This window comes from Netta rufina, assembly GCF_964035555.1.
Source record: "Netta rufina genome assembly, chromosome: 4".
NCBI classification, from domain to species: Eukaryota; Metazoa; Chordata; class Aves; order Anseriformes; family Anatidae; genus Netta; species Netta rufina.
In genome coordinates, this window is record NC_140127.1 from 21,278,955 (window position 1) to 21,292,695 (window position 13,741).

The following is a 13,741-nucleotide window of genomic DNA, read 5'->3' on the forward strand; positions in this document are numbered from 1 at the left end:
CTTTGGGACTCTTATTTGGAGTTGGTTTTCATGTATAGAAGGAAATTAGTTTATTGGTCTAAGTTGTTTCTAGACAATCCAGCATAGTTCAATCTTAAAATTAACCTGTAAGGTAACTGAATCATTTTTTGTCCTCTGAGAGAAATTGGAGATATTCAACCCGTATCCACATCTGTGCCAAAAGAGGTAATTATGGTGTTAGCTTGTTTCCCAGTGCTGGCGTAGTACCTTCATTTTCATAAATGTTGCCTAAAATAATGTCCTTTTTAATTTTATCTTGAGATCTGGGAATAGATTTGAGTTCCTTTTCTCTAATTTGATTTTTTTAAATTAAATATGCCTAATGGCTTTGTTTAGATAACATTGTTGGTGGTGGGTTGTTTTTTTGTTTTGCCTTTTTTTTTTTTTTTAAATGTGGTTATACTTCAGTGAGCTTTTATTTTCTCGGTAAAAGCTTTGTTTCATATTTTGGGACATTATGTAATTTGGCTTCATACCAGTATTATTAAAGTCTTATTAAAATCCACTACGTTGAAGTAGACTCATTATTATAATATTAAACCATGTGCTTGGCTCCAGAGTGCTGCTGGTTTTGCAATCATATGCAAAGCATATTTTGTGCATTTGTGATATTACATAAAGGGTAATGTTCACGAACCATTTGGCTACTAAAGGGAGCATTGTAATGTATTATAAAATGTGTCCGTTTATAAAGTAATTTCTGACTTTTTTTTTTCTTACAACTGTTTTCCACCTCAGAATTGGTCTGTGGCTTACTGCCAGAAGAAGAAATTTGCACATATGTGGAGGGGGAGGGTGAAACCTGAAAAATTACTTTAATAAAATGTCACTAAAACAGCTTATGCACATCTTTTTCTTTGGCCTAAATTAATAAGTAGAAGCATTTTAAGTTGCAGTGTTCTGACAATGGGACAGAGGGGAGAAAAGAAGCAAAATTTTGTATTTGGCAGCAAAACTGCTGTTTTCCTCATAGGTAATTGCTAATCTTTTATACTTATAAGATGTATGCATTGTAATTCAGGTTAATTTAAGCTTTTTTTTTTTTCTATAAGGCCTTGGATAACAAGAATGTATAGTGTACATAAGTCAAAAGGTTTTTGAACCAAAGTTCAAGTGTTTTTTAGGAATGCAATGCGCTAATTTTTATAACCCCCCCCCCAAGACTTCTGTTTGTGTAAGAAAACAGCAGCACTGGAGAGTATGATAGGATTATAGATTTCTTCCAATCGGTGTTTTTGATCTGTTAAAAGCCATGTTTATAACCTTTCAGAGTAATTTTCTGTTGATACAGGCTAGCAAGTAGGTACTCTGATTTCTAGAGCAACTTGATAGAAATGGAAAAAAGTACATACACTCTTGAGATTATATATGCTTAGCCTGAGCTTAATGTCTTAGAAAAATCTTGAAGATGCTTTGACCCTTACTGTTTCTGCGCATGCCTAGAAATCTATGTTTCTGGCTTTTATTATCATTTTTTAATCGTTTAGGAGATAGTGCTTTGCCTTCCAAATAAAGAATAAATATGTCAATTACCAGAGAAAACAATGAAAATTGTTCAACATAATAAACTGTGTGTCAGCTTCTGAAGCTCAGGTTGAGGATGCATAGAACCATTCAGGCTGGTAAGACATTTAGTCCTACTAATTCAGCAATTAATCATTTAGTCCTACTGTTGAAATCATCGTTGGCTGGGAAGTTAGATCCAGTTGTTCAGGCCTTGTCCAGTTGAGTTTTGATAATCTCCAAGAATGGAGATTCTGCAGCCCTTCTGGTCAGCCATTCCAGTACTTGCTCCACCTTCACTAGGTTTCGTTTTACTTCAGCCAGAATTTCCACTGCTACAGTTTATGTCTATTGCCTCTCATCTGTTCCCTGTAGGTGTCTGAAAAAAAAAAAAATCTGGCTGTCATCTTTGTTACTGCTTATTAGGTATCTCAAGTTAGCAGCTGGGTTCCCCTCATCTTTAACCTTTTCTTCTCCAGGCCGAACAAATGCTGCTTTAATTCTTTCTCATGCATTACATGTGCAACTCCCTCACCATCTTAGTGTCCCTCTACTGACTGTCTGGGGAGCCCAGACTACATACTCCAGATGTGGTTTTAAAAACGCTGAACAGAGGAGTACAAATAATCACCCTGTTAACCCTCTGGCTGCATGCTTCTGAGTAGAGCCTGGTATGCAGTTAGCCTTCTCTGCTGAGAGGGCACTTCATCTTCTTGTCCACCTCAGTCCTTCTCTACCAAGGAGCCCTCTGTCCAGTGTGTGCGTCCAGCCAGTCCTGTAATGTGAAGTTGTGTTCCTGGTGCAGGACTTTGCATTTGCCTTGTTGTAATTCATTGTGTTTCCATCAGCCCTTTCCTCCAGTCATTACCGTTGGCACAGTTGGGCTTTGAACTACCAGCTGCACTATTCTTTGAGCCCCATGTCTCACCAGCATGAAGCTTCACAGAGCCCATCGTGGGTACCGACACCACCTCCCATGGTAAACCACCTCTATGGCCTGCGAGGTGACAGGCAGGTGACTGCTTAAAAAACTGCAGGAAGCTGGAAGGGGACTGGGGAACATTTTGATAGTTACTTCAGCAGCATTAATTGGAGGAAGAAATCCCATTCAAATAAATGCTGAGATCCTATTGAGTTCAATATAACACCACCATAAATGTTGAATCAAAATCCTGCCTTCTAGATTTTCCTTCTAAATATTATTCTATTCCACCATCAGAGAACCCAAGGAACCAGCAATCTTATTTACATAAATTTCATTTAAGAAAGGGTGGTTTCATACGCTCTCATTTTGTGTGAGAGTATAATCTTCATCTCTGAAACTTTGATCACTGACTGAACACTTTACTGCTTTGTATATGAGGAATATTTTCACAAACACAACAAAAAGTATGCTGTAACCAGTATAATCGTTCTGATTTCTAAAATAGCCTGCTATTACATTGGCAATAAAAGCTCTTCTGGTGTATCACTCAGACTGAAAGCTCTGTGCATACAATTGCTGCAGCAATTAATCAGCTACTGAAATGAATCTTGGAGGGATTTTATCCTGTTGAGAGCAAGCAAAGTAAACAAGAATTCCAACTTACTGCTCTCCACTTTTCTCTCTGAAGTTGGGTGATGGGAGACTTGATGCAAGTGAAGTGGGACAAAGCACAGAGGCTCCACTTGATTGCCCTGAAGCAGCAATTACGCAGGGCTTGGTCTCACCTGGGTGTCTGGGCGAAGTTTACGAGGTGAGGCTGTGGGGAGCAGCTGTACCGCAGGGAGTCTCGAAGCTGCTATGGAGTGGTGAGAAACTCATGAAGAAGCAGAGAGCAGTACTCTAGTAATCCAAAGGGGTTGGCTTCAGGTTTTGCTACAGTGGGAGCACTTAAGAATGAAGTTCAGAAGTGACCACAGCTGAAGGGCCGCTTATTTGCAGCTGTTTCTTCTCAGTTGTAGGTAAAAAAAGGGCCTATGTAATACGTGTCTGAAAGTGTGAGGAACCAACTCTTTCTCTCTTCAGTGGGGCTGGCTCAAAGGGTTTGCTCCACTGAAGTCATTTTTAGTAGATTTCTCTCTCCCTTTCCTTTAAAATCTAATGCAAAACTCTCTGTGACTTGAGAACAGAGGGGTAAAACTTGTTTCAAGTGCATAGTCTGCATCTCCTCCGTGTTCTCGGCCTCAGAAACGACTGAAAGGTGCATAATGGAAAAGCATTTAACAGACTGTTTAAGAAACCCTGTATGAAACCTTTAAGTCCACATTCCTTTCCTTTTACACTTAACTCACCTGTTTATTTTCTCTGTCTTAAAGGAAATCATGAGGGGGAAACAAAAAAAAAAAAAAAAAAAAGGAAAAAAAGCATTTGTGAATTGTCTCTGCCTCATTCAAAAACCAAACAAATAAACAACCAGTGTCTTCCTGGCATTTACAGCATTGTTAAACAACAGTGAAAGCATTAATGAAGCATGTGGTTAATCAAACTGTGGAAGGGAGTGCAGCATTTGATTTCTGCTGGAGCAGGAGCGCAGCAGCTGGCTGCCCAACGCTCTCATCTCCAGGAGCAGTGGGGTGGTGTTGTCCAAACCCTTCCAATGTGCCATGACCACGGCTTTGAAGTGAGTCCCTGTGGCAGAGGCCTTCCAGGAGCAAGGCGCCTTCAGCTTCCTGCCCGTCAGGCGCCACCTCCATAGTTGTGGCACAAAATGGCGGCGCCTGAGCAGCAGCCGTCCATGGCTCCACATGAGGAACAAAAGTTGGGCATGATGATCGTTGCGGGTCCCTTCCAGCCTGGTCTTCTGTGGTTCTAAGAAGGGCACCATCATCCTGTGAACCTGACTTTTTTATTTTTAGGAGGTGTTAAAGAGCAGGGGTTGGAATGAGGAACTGCCGCTTCCCTCTTGCATGCTTTCAGGTTTGTGCTGGAAAATACGGCTTCTGTCAGTGCTCTCTCTCACCCACATCTGAGACAAAAAAATCAGGCTCGGTGTGCTGGGTTTGCTGTTGTTGACATTATTTACTGTGCTCTTAACAAACGGTGCCCTAAGGAGAACGAGAATAATGTGCTTCAGCAGCAAAATATGCATAATAAAGAAGCAATTGCCTATGGTTTCATGGGATTTCCTACTCCATGTTCTCTGCCTCCCTATTCCTTCATTGTTTTAAGCTAATGTGTATTTCAATTCTGTCGTGCAAATATGCAGACGGGCTCCCTGCACCAAAGGAGAGGAAATGAAATGTATTCAAATCACCACTTCAGTGGCATAAGTTGTGTCTTGTTTTGCCAGAGACTTGGGTGCATTCTTCAGTTGGCTGTGTAACTCCGCTCTTCCTGCTTGTTGACTTGTGCTCAAGTCTTTTATGTGGCGTATCTTGTTGTGTTTTTTTTTTTTTTTTTTTTTTTTTCTTCACTGTTCAATCAACTCTGCTAATCAGAATGTTGCTGGGTAAACAGGACTGATTAAAATTAAAATTTTAATTCTGTGTTGTAAACAATATGGCACTTTAATATTTGTACTGTTATTAAGATACTAATAATAATGCATCTAGTGTTTTGTGGTGTGGTTTTCATATTTATTTCTTGAGGAGCTGACAAGTTTTGCTAGAGAGCTTCAAATTCAGATGCCAGGATTTTGAATTGCAGATTTCCTTTTTCAGGAATGACTGTACTTAATTATATTGGATACGTGTATCATATTTATTCTTTCTGGTTTTAAATCTTATGGGGAAGGTATATTTCTGTGACAACTGGGGAAATGGCTTTGTAAGAAATGGGACTTTGCTGTTAACATTGCTTATCTGTCTTCCAGAGGGAAAAACAACAACAACAAAAAAAAAAACACAAAGCAATAAAACAAACAACAGTAACAACTACAAGAAAACTAACACACACACACACACACAAAACAAAAAACAAAAACAAAAACTAGTTAGGTGTGGAAACACCTGAGGTGAGTATTGGCTGGTGCTTGGAGGCTTGGCCTGAGGGAGGGGACAGAGGAGACCAGAACAGGGACTTTCTGTGGTAGGGTGTTGAAGTCTGAAGATTAAATGATGAGAGAAAAGGATGTGTGTTTGTATAAGAGCTGTGTTATCTATTGGACTCTTCAAGGCCAAATGAAGCTGTCTAGAAACAAGAGAAGGAACCTCCCCATAATTTGGAGGGAAAAAAATAAGTTGAGTAAGAGGAAGGGTGGAGAAGCTGAGCACCTCAAACAAACCTGTCCTAAACTGAAGGAACTTTTTCAAAGTGATTAGGGAATATATATTCTTTAGTTAGCATGAAAGAAACACAGATTTTCATCAAATAGAGTTATTGTCTTTTGAAAGTCATAGGCTATGTTCGTGCTTCCAGTGTGCCAGGCCACTAAGCAATCATTGCGGAGTACCGTCATGGTTAGTTGGAAGGTAGATGGAAGCACAGTGAAAGCACTGTGTAGGCTTAGAATCACAGAATCATTAAGGTTGTAAAAGACTTCCAAAATCATCTGGTCCAACCATCCTACTACCACCACTATCACCCCCTAAACCATGTCCCTAAGCTCCACGTCCTACCTTTCCTTAAACACCCCCAGGGACAGTGACTCCACCGCCTCCCTGGGCAAACTATTCCAATGCCTAACTACTCTTTCTGAGAAGAAACATCTCCTAATTTCCAACCTGAACTTCCCCTGACACAACTTGAGGCCATTTCCTCTTGTCCTCTGTGCAGCTGGACTACACCCTCTGCTCTAGGACATTGTACAGGCAGGAGGGTAGCCTGGAGGTATGTGAGGGGGGCTGACTGCTTCTCCCTGACATTCAGCATCTCTCATCCAGAAATAAATCATAGCAGCTGAATTCAGAGCAGTGGCTCCAGGAGATTTCCAGGTGTGTGCTTTGGCTGCTTCCTGCTCCGCCTCTCCCTACTCTTGGATCCTCATCGTCTCTTCCTGCACCCGTTCTTCCCCCCATCTCCTCCAAGGTCTCTTTTTCTCCAGGGGTTCTGAGATACAAGCAAGAGGGCTATGTGGCACCCAGCAGGATGTGTCTCTGAGCATGGGTCTTTGGAGTCCCACACCCACTAGTACTGACTTAAGCCTGCAGTAGGGTCGCTGGTGTCTGGGATGGTTCTTGCTACAAGGTATGATGGTACCTTCACACATTTGGTTTGGGAGGAAAACAAACAAACAAAAAAAAACAAACAAGAAGCACCTTAATAGGCTGTTTTGGATTAGATCTCATTGTTCACTACTGGCCACTTTCTATTGATTGCAGCTTAGAGTGCAAGAAAAGCTGTAACCATCCAAGCTTTGCAGTGAGCTAGATTCCTGTATAAGCATGCATATTCCCCTCGCAGCTAAGGTGGCTGTACGGTACTACATATTTCCTGTTCATGACAGGATGTAAAATATGTGCTTAACTATCTTTTAAGTCAGTGGGGCTAAAGCTGACGATGTGTTCACATCCTTTCCTGACCTGAGGTCTATTATGAGGAGCCTGATGTCCCTATTGGCATTCGAACAACGCCTTCCTGACAAAGTCTGCAAAAACACAGCTTTACAGCTTGGTAATAAATATTCTGATTTTGAATTCTGCCCTCAAGTGGGGGCTATGCAGTACCTGGATTGATTTTAAATGCACTTTTAGCTCAGGCTGATGTAACTAAGATATTCTTTTACATATCCCATGTGGGAGGGAAATGGACTGAAGGAGAGCAAAGAAGAGCTGTTTCAGGTCACCATCTTGTCATCTGAAACTCCCTGTGGGTTTCTCCCTATGGGTAACTCCCTGTGAAAGTCAAAATAGCTGTGTAGCATTGGAACTTCACCATCTTTGTTTTATTTCAGCTGCTTTCTAAGGTTAAGGCATAACTACAAGCATTGAGCAAACAAAACTGACCAACTTTACCTCAGGTGAAGAAAGACTACCTATGAATGATGTTTCTGAGAATTTTGCATTCAAGAGAGAATACCTGAATGCCTGAACATGCTTTCTTTCTGAGGAAAAAACTCCAACAAGGAGGGTAGATTCTGATAGTTTGTTTGTTTGTTTTCTTTTTTTTTTTTTTTTGTATGTGTGTGTGTGCTTTTTTTTTTTTTAATAGTTTCTTTTTATTTTTTTCTTCCATAAAACCCTTTTTGTCTCTGCTTACAACTATGCTAGTAACGTTTATGAGCTTCCTCACCCACATTATTTTCACTGACTACAGGAAGGCAGTCCCTTCCAACTGCATGCCTGTACACATGTCGCAGACACCTCTCGTCCCCACTCCCACCACTGTACTGCCTGGCAGTGCAGGCAGATTGGTTAGCAGCGTTCAGATGTGAGCAGCGAGCACTGCAAAAAGCATGTCAGCCTATATGGGTTGTCTGTTCTCATTTGAAAAAATCTGTTGAAGGATGCAGCAGGGGAGACAGGCTGTGGAGAGGAGCTTAGGAGACCAATATCTAAAAAGGGAAGCCTCTCAAAAGAGCCAGGAGTTGTGTTTAAGGAAGGCAGATTGATCTCCTTGATGTCAGGGAATGAGACTTGACAGATGAGCAAAGTTTAAAAAAAAAAAAAAAAGTTCATATCTACCCCAGAGATAATGTTAAGGCTACTGAGAGGTAGGAAAGGAACAGAAAAATGCATAGTTGGAGCCTTGGCCCCATGTGTTGCAAGGTATGCACGCCTTGGATTTCAGTTTCTGGGAGGAGACTACAAAATTGCAGGACACTCGTGGCCTGCCCTGGGGGAGAGGAGCAGCCTGCTGTATCGCCTGGGTCTCATATTTGCACTGAACTTTCTGTTCCAGGAGAAGGGATGAGAAAGCTTTTATTGCTCTTCCTCTGGCTGTGCTGAGAGTTAGCATCCATTTCTCCTCAGCTAGTGAATGGGCTCACGAGGCAGCAGCCTGCAAGCCACAGAGAGGCTTTTTGCGGTTGCCCCTCAGCGTGCTGCTCGAGCCTGCAACGGGAAACAAAAGCAAAAGCAGGGAGGACTCTGAGGGGCTCAGTGACTCCTAGCTCCTGGCAGAGAAGCTTAACTATGGTTGCAAAGTGTAATGAAGGGGTGATTTGTAAGATGCACTGTTAGGGCTTGGAGGAGTGAACGAGATGAATGAGATGTTCTCGGTGCTCCTGGCTGCTGTGCTCTGACCACCCTTGGACCAGGGCTGTGTCTCGGTGGTTAGTGCTCTCCCATGGGACCTCTCTCTGTAGCTCTGCTCCTAGCCATACCTTTTACTCTTGCCACGCTTCTTAACTGGTTTGCAGCTGTCTGTTTCTTTCCCTGTGAATTAGGAATTTGCCTTTGAGGTGTTGGGGTGAGGGATCAGAGATACCAGTGAGGGCTTTATAGTTGTGACTTTCTTTCTCTGTCTCTGTAGGTCACACATTACCGTGTGATGATCAAAACATGGCAAGGACTTGCCTGCAAGCATCATCAGGGTTCCCTGGATGAAGTGAGGCTCCAGATCTTTCTGCTCACGCTGCTGCTTGCTTCTGGACTTTTCTCTCCTGAGTAGAAGCAAAATCCTTGAGTCATGTTCTGGTCAAACACATTCAAAAATATATTTTTATATAATTACAAAGTGAGAAAATGTGTTCATCCCAAACCACTTGTTAGAAAGGGCTTTAAACTGAAGGTAACATATTCTTCAAATGATTTTTAACAAGATGTAGATATCAAAATCCACATCAGGCTGTGAACTAACTCAGCCTTGCACAGTTCTGCAGGCACATAGCATTAAATTGCTGTACCTACTGATGTAACAGATATATTTTGAAACTTGGTGTTTTCTTCATTAGTTCTTCCCTCCTTAGCATATAAATTTCATTATATGTATAATTCTTTGATGTTAATTTTACTGAAACAGATACCTTACCAAGGTGTGTATATATATATATATATATACACACACACACACACACACACATATATTCAGTTGAGAAATCTACCACTTAAAATTCTGAATTAGCAAGATTTAAAGTTAGGTTAAAAAATAATGGCTTTTGTCTCTGTCACTCCCTGAAGTCCTGAGTCCTGTTCTCATTGAGTCAGAGATAATATTTGAAGGACTGAACACATTTAAATAAGTTGGGACATTTTTGCCAAAAGGACTTGTAAGGGAGAAGGACCAAGCAGATTATTTGTGTGGGAGTGATGAATTGATTAGATAAGGCTTTAGGCTTTGTTTATGGAGTTACCCAAAAGCATAGCCAAAGAATAGAGCAGCTAGTTGATTTCTCTCTTCCTTATTCCTCATCCTTTTGTCATATGCTTGCAACATCACATACAATTGGTATCCATGGAAATTATATCATAGCAGTAGCAGCTGATGAACTCTTGGGAAATAAAGATCCCATTTTCATGCAAATATTCTAAATAGCAAAGAGGTGAGGAAGAAAAATGGTTGATAAATAGAATTATTTCTGTCTTAGAATATATTTCAGTATTTTCCTTGAGGCAGCAGTAGCTTTTTTGAAATTGTGTTCTTACTGAACGAAAACTTTCATAGATCAGTGTGCGTGTATGTAAGTTATGATGAAGAAAGCAAAGTTTAAAATAAGGCACATTGATTTTGTGATGAAATATTCTAGATACTCCTTGTGTAATTTAACTTTATTGTCAGAACACAATCCAATAACTTCAGAAAGAGCAGGCACCTTTCATTTAAAAGCTAGACTGAAAGAGAGATAAATTGCTTGCTAGGGGCTGGACATTGGTGATTGGTGTAGACTACCTTTTCACGTGTGTTTGCAAGCTGTCTGTCCGTGGCACCTCAGTAATGCACAAAAATCTTTTCTCTTTGCTCTTAAATGAGAGCAATGTAGTATTCAACAGATTGCTTTTTCTGTCGTATTTGTATTTCTGATTTTAGAATTTACCTGCACAGATATGAACACTTGCCTTCTGTCCTGCTGCCAGCACATTTTAATGCAAGCTTCTGAAGTGGAATGGTGCTTCAGTCTGTATTTCTTCATGGGCAGAGATGTAGATTAATCACCTAAAATGGGCTTCCTGACTCTTCTTTCTCTTGAAAACTACTGATGTAAGTTGCAGTGAAGTAGAGGTTATCATAACACATCATACAGCAATAATGGGAAACTTGCCATAAATAAATGCAGTTTCCTGACAAATAATCACTCTAATACTCTTTTGACACATACATAGAGCATTCTTCCTTCATTTTTTTTTTCAGGTTTGGTAATCAAGATCCTCAAATCCGACCCTGTCCCACTTTCTAATAGTGCTTATAAGACAGTACCACTTGCACCACTTGTGCACCACCTCTCCTCTCACATCGCTCTGCTAAGCAAGAACTTTATGAAAGTGTTGTGATAGTCACATACACCGTGTCCAAATTAAAAAAAAAAATCAAAATAATGGATAGAACAAAATTGTTGCTGCATACATAAATCTATAATTACCTCTATATTGTCATCATTAAATCCTCAGTTTCTAACACAGAAAACACCGTGACATGTTGCTAGAAGCAAAGGTACTGCATCAACACAGGGGGATTGATGCCAGTCATTAGAGCTGATGGGATTTTGATCCATTTGGTAGGCAGGACCTTCATTAGGAGAGCTGTCTGGAACATTGGAACTGTCTACAGTCTAATCAAATACACATATGGTCCATTTAGCAGGGTAGTCTAACAGGGATCAACATTGTATACTTCAAATCCATGCTAAAAAAAGTCAGATTTGATGAACAGGTACATAACTGCATATTGTGAGGGTTCTTTTCCTGTAAAGTGAAGGAGTTACTGATGGGTTTTTATCCTGAATCATGGATGGTTGTCTCTAGGTTACTGCTTGGTGTAGTCTGTTTAGGATGTATCTCAATCCCTTGAAGGTATGTAACACAGTAAAGAAATTCACAGCTGATCCTTAGTAGGAGAAAGTTGTGGGGAGGGAAGGAAGGTCATTAAGTCTCATTGACTTTTTGCCTTCCTATCTTAAGTTGTGGACAACTCAAGGTCAAACACTTCCTAACCAAGATGGTACATCAAACTAATGTGGCTGAAGTCTGAGCATTTCTCTTATCAGTTGTTTACGAGCAAGGTATCACCTTCAACAGTGCCAGACTGCCCAGCATGAACGATGTTGGTCGGGCCAATTGAGTCTTGCTCCTGGCTTGCACGGGTAATTGCTCTCAAGTCTGGGTCCACTGCAAGATCCCTTAACCACTCCTCTCAGTCTTCTCTGAGAACACAAGAGAGAAAAGAAAATTACTGCATCTGGGGAAAAATAATCTGAAACACAGAAAGCCCCCAAGAGAGAGAAATTTTGGAAAAAATTAATAAGCAGTGAGAGTTAGTCAGTAGTACAACACAGTGAGTTTGTAATGGGATAGATACAGTTGTTTGCAGTTTGTAATGGGATACAGAGAGAGTGTGACAACCTGGGGATCTTATTAGGGAAAAACCTGAAAAGGCCTCTTTAAATTATTCATAAAATGACTCTGAGGTGTTTTCAAATATTTGAAGTTATAGGGAGGGACTACTCAGTTCAAAAGGCTGTGACTGTGACCAGTATGTTGAAGTAAATGAAGGAGGAAACTTAAATATTTGCTGGAATTGTTAGCGTCACTTCAACCTGTGATGGCAACAACACAGTTTTGGGGATCAACCTGCTGTTCATCAATAATCTCTGCAGTTTGATTTGTGTTCCAAAGTGAAAAATACTGCAGGGCTTTCTCTCTCTCTCTCTCTCTCTCTCTTTTCTTCTTTTACTTTACCTTTTCCTTCTGCTGCTCAGTGGAGTGATGTACATACCTGTATGCTAGTATGTGTCAGGCATTGGTTGAAATAACACAAAATATTATGAATATTTGCTTATGAGGGATTTTGTTTTGCACCATATTGCCTTGTCCCTGCTATGGTGAGCATATTATCAGGGTTGCCACTGCAATCCACATCTTCAGCAGTCAGTAATCTGCTACAGTGAAAACTTCCAGCCTGAAATTTCCCTCCTGTTGTGTGAGCCCAGCACAGAGCAGTTGTACATTTAAAATACTTATTTTAAATGCTTTCTAAACTAGACTACCAGGACAACTGCTGATGTTTGCACCTGCAAGTATTTTTCCTGGAGAAGAGTTTGACAGCATGGTGCTTGTGACCCGTGGTGGGAAGAGGCAGCATCATGACACGGGAATGCCGAATATCACCTGTGTGATACAGGTCAGAACTATTGAGTATTTAATAAAGGAGCTAAATTGCCCCAATTGCTTTGATAGCAAAGTGACTGCTGAGCCTGCCAAGTAAATAATTAATTTCCAGCACATATTTGGCTCTTGTGGCTGGCAGCCACCTTTGTTTCATGGACCATAACTGGTTGACACTAAAAGGCTAAAGCAGAAGCTTTTAAATAGAGATTAACAGGCACATTAACTTTTAGGATGTAAATAATCTGCATTCTTTAAAAGGTTGTGTGTGTATTTACAGAACAAAATGCCATGGTATGCCCTTCTAGCCCTGTCTTGCTAGCATTTTGTGTAGTGAGATCATCAAGACCATTCTGTCACTGGTGTTTGTAGCTGTGGCAAATCTCCTCATCGTTTTTAAGAATTGGTATGATGGCTTTCTGCTGCTTCCAGATAACAAGAGAGAATTTTCTTTTTGTAAACTAGAGAGGTAGGGGTGACAGGTGGACATTGAAGTGATTTTGGGATGCCTCCTGTGAAGTTTCTGCCATGAAGAGGGAAGGCTCAGCACAGCTGGCATAGGCAAGGAAGGAAATGCGTGGATGTACAGTGTCTGGGTTTTAATCCCCGACAACTGAAGTAGCATTAATTCTACTCACTAGTGCAAAGAGCTGTTCTGATCAGTCCTACTCTCCTTTTGATTTCTGAACTCTTGCAAACAAGTGTTAATGTGTCTGTGGTCCCTGCCACCATCATCCAATATGGCACTGATGAAACAAACAAGCAAACAAACCAAACAGCCCAAACTCTGTGATCTGATGATCTCTGTCTTTTCCTTACTCCATCCCTCATGTGCCTGCAGATTCACGGTGGAGAGCCAAAGGGGAAGAAACAAAATGATACTGAGGACTCAGTAATATCCACCTTGCCTCGGACTCTATTCGCACTCTGTCATAACCCTACCATAATGTAGGATGTCTAAGAGGTTTTCATGGATATGCTAGCTGGTGCCTAGAATCTTAGGGAGCCCCTTAAAAATGTATAAATTTCTGATATAAAGCAGGTAGTTGTGGGAGCCAGCTGAAGCCATGCTTACTTTATAATGGAGTAGTGGCAGTGA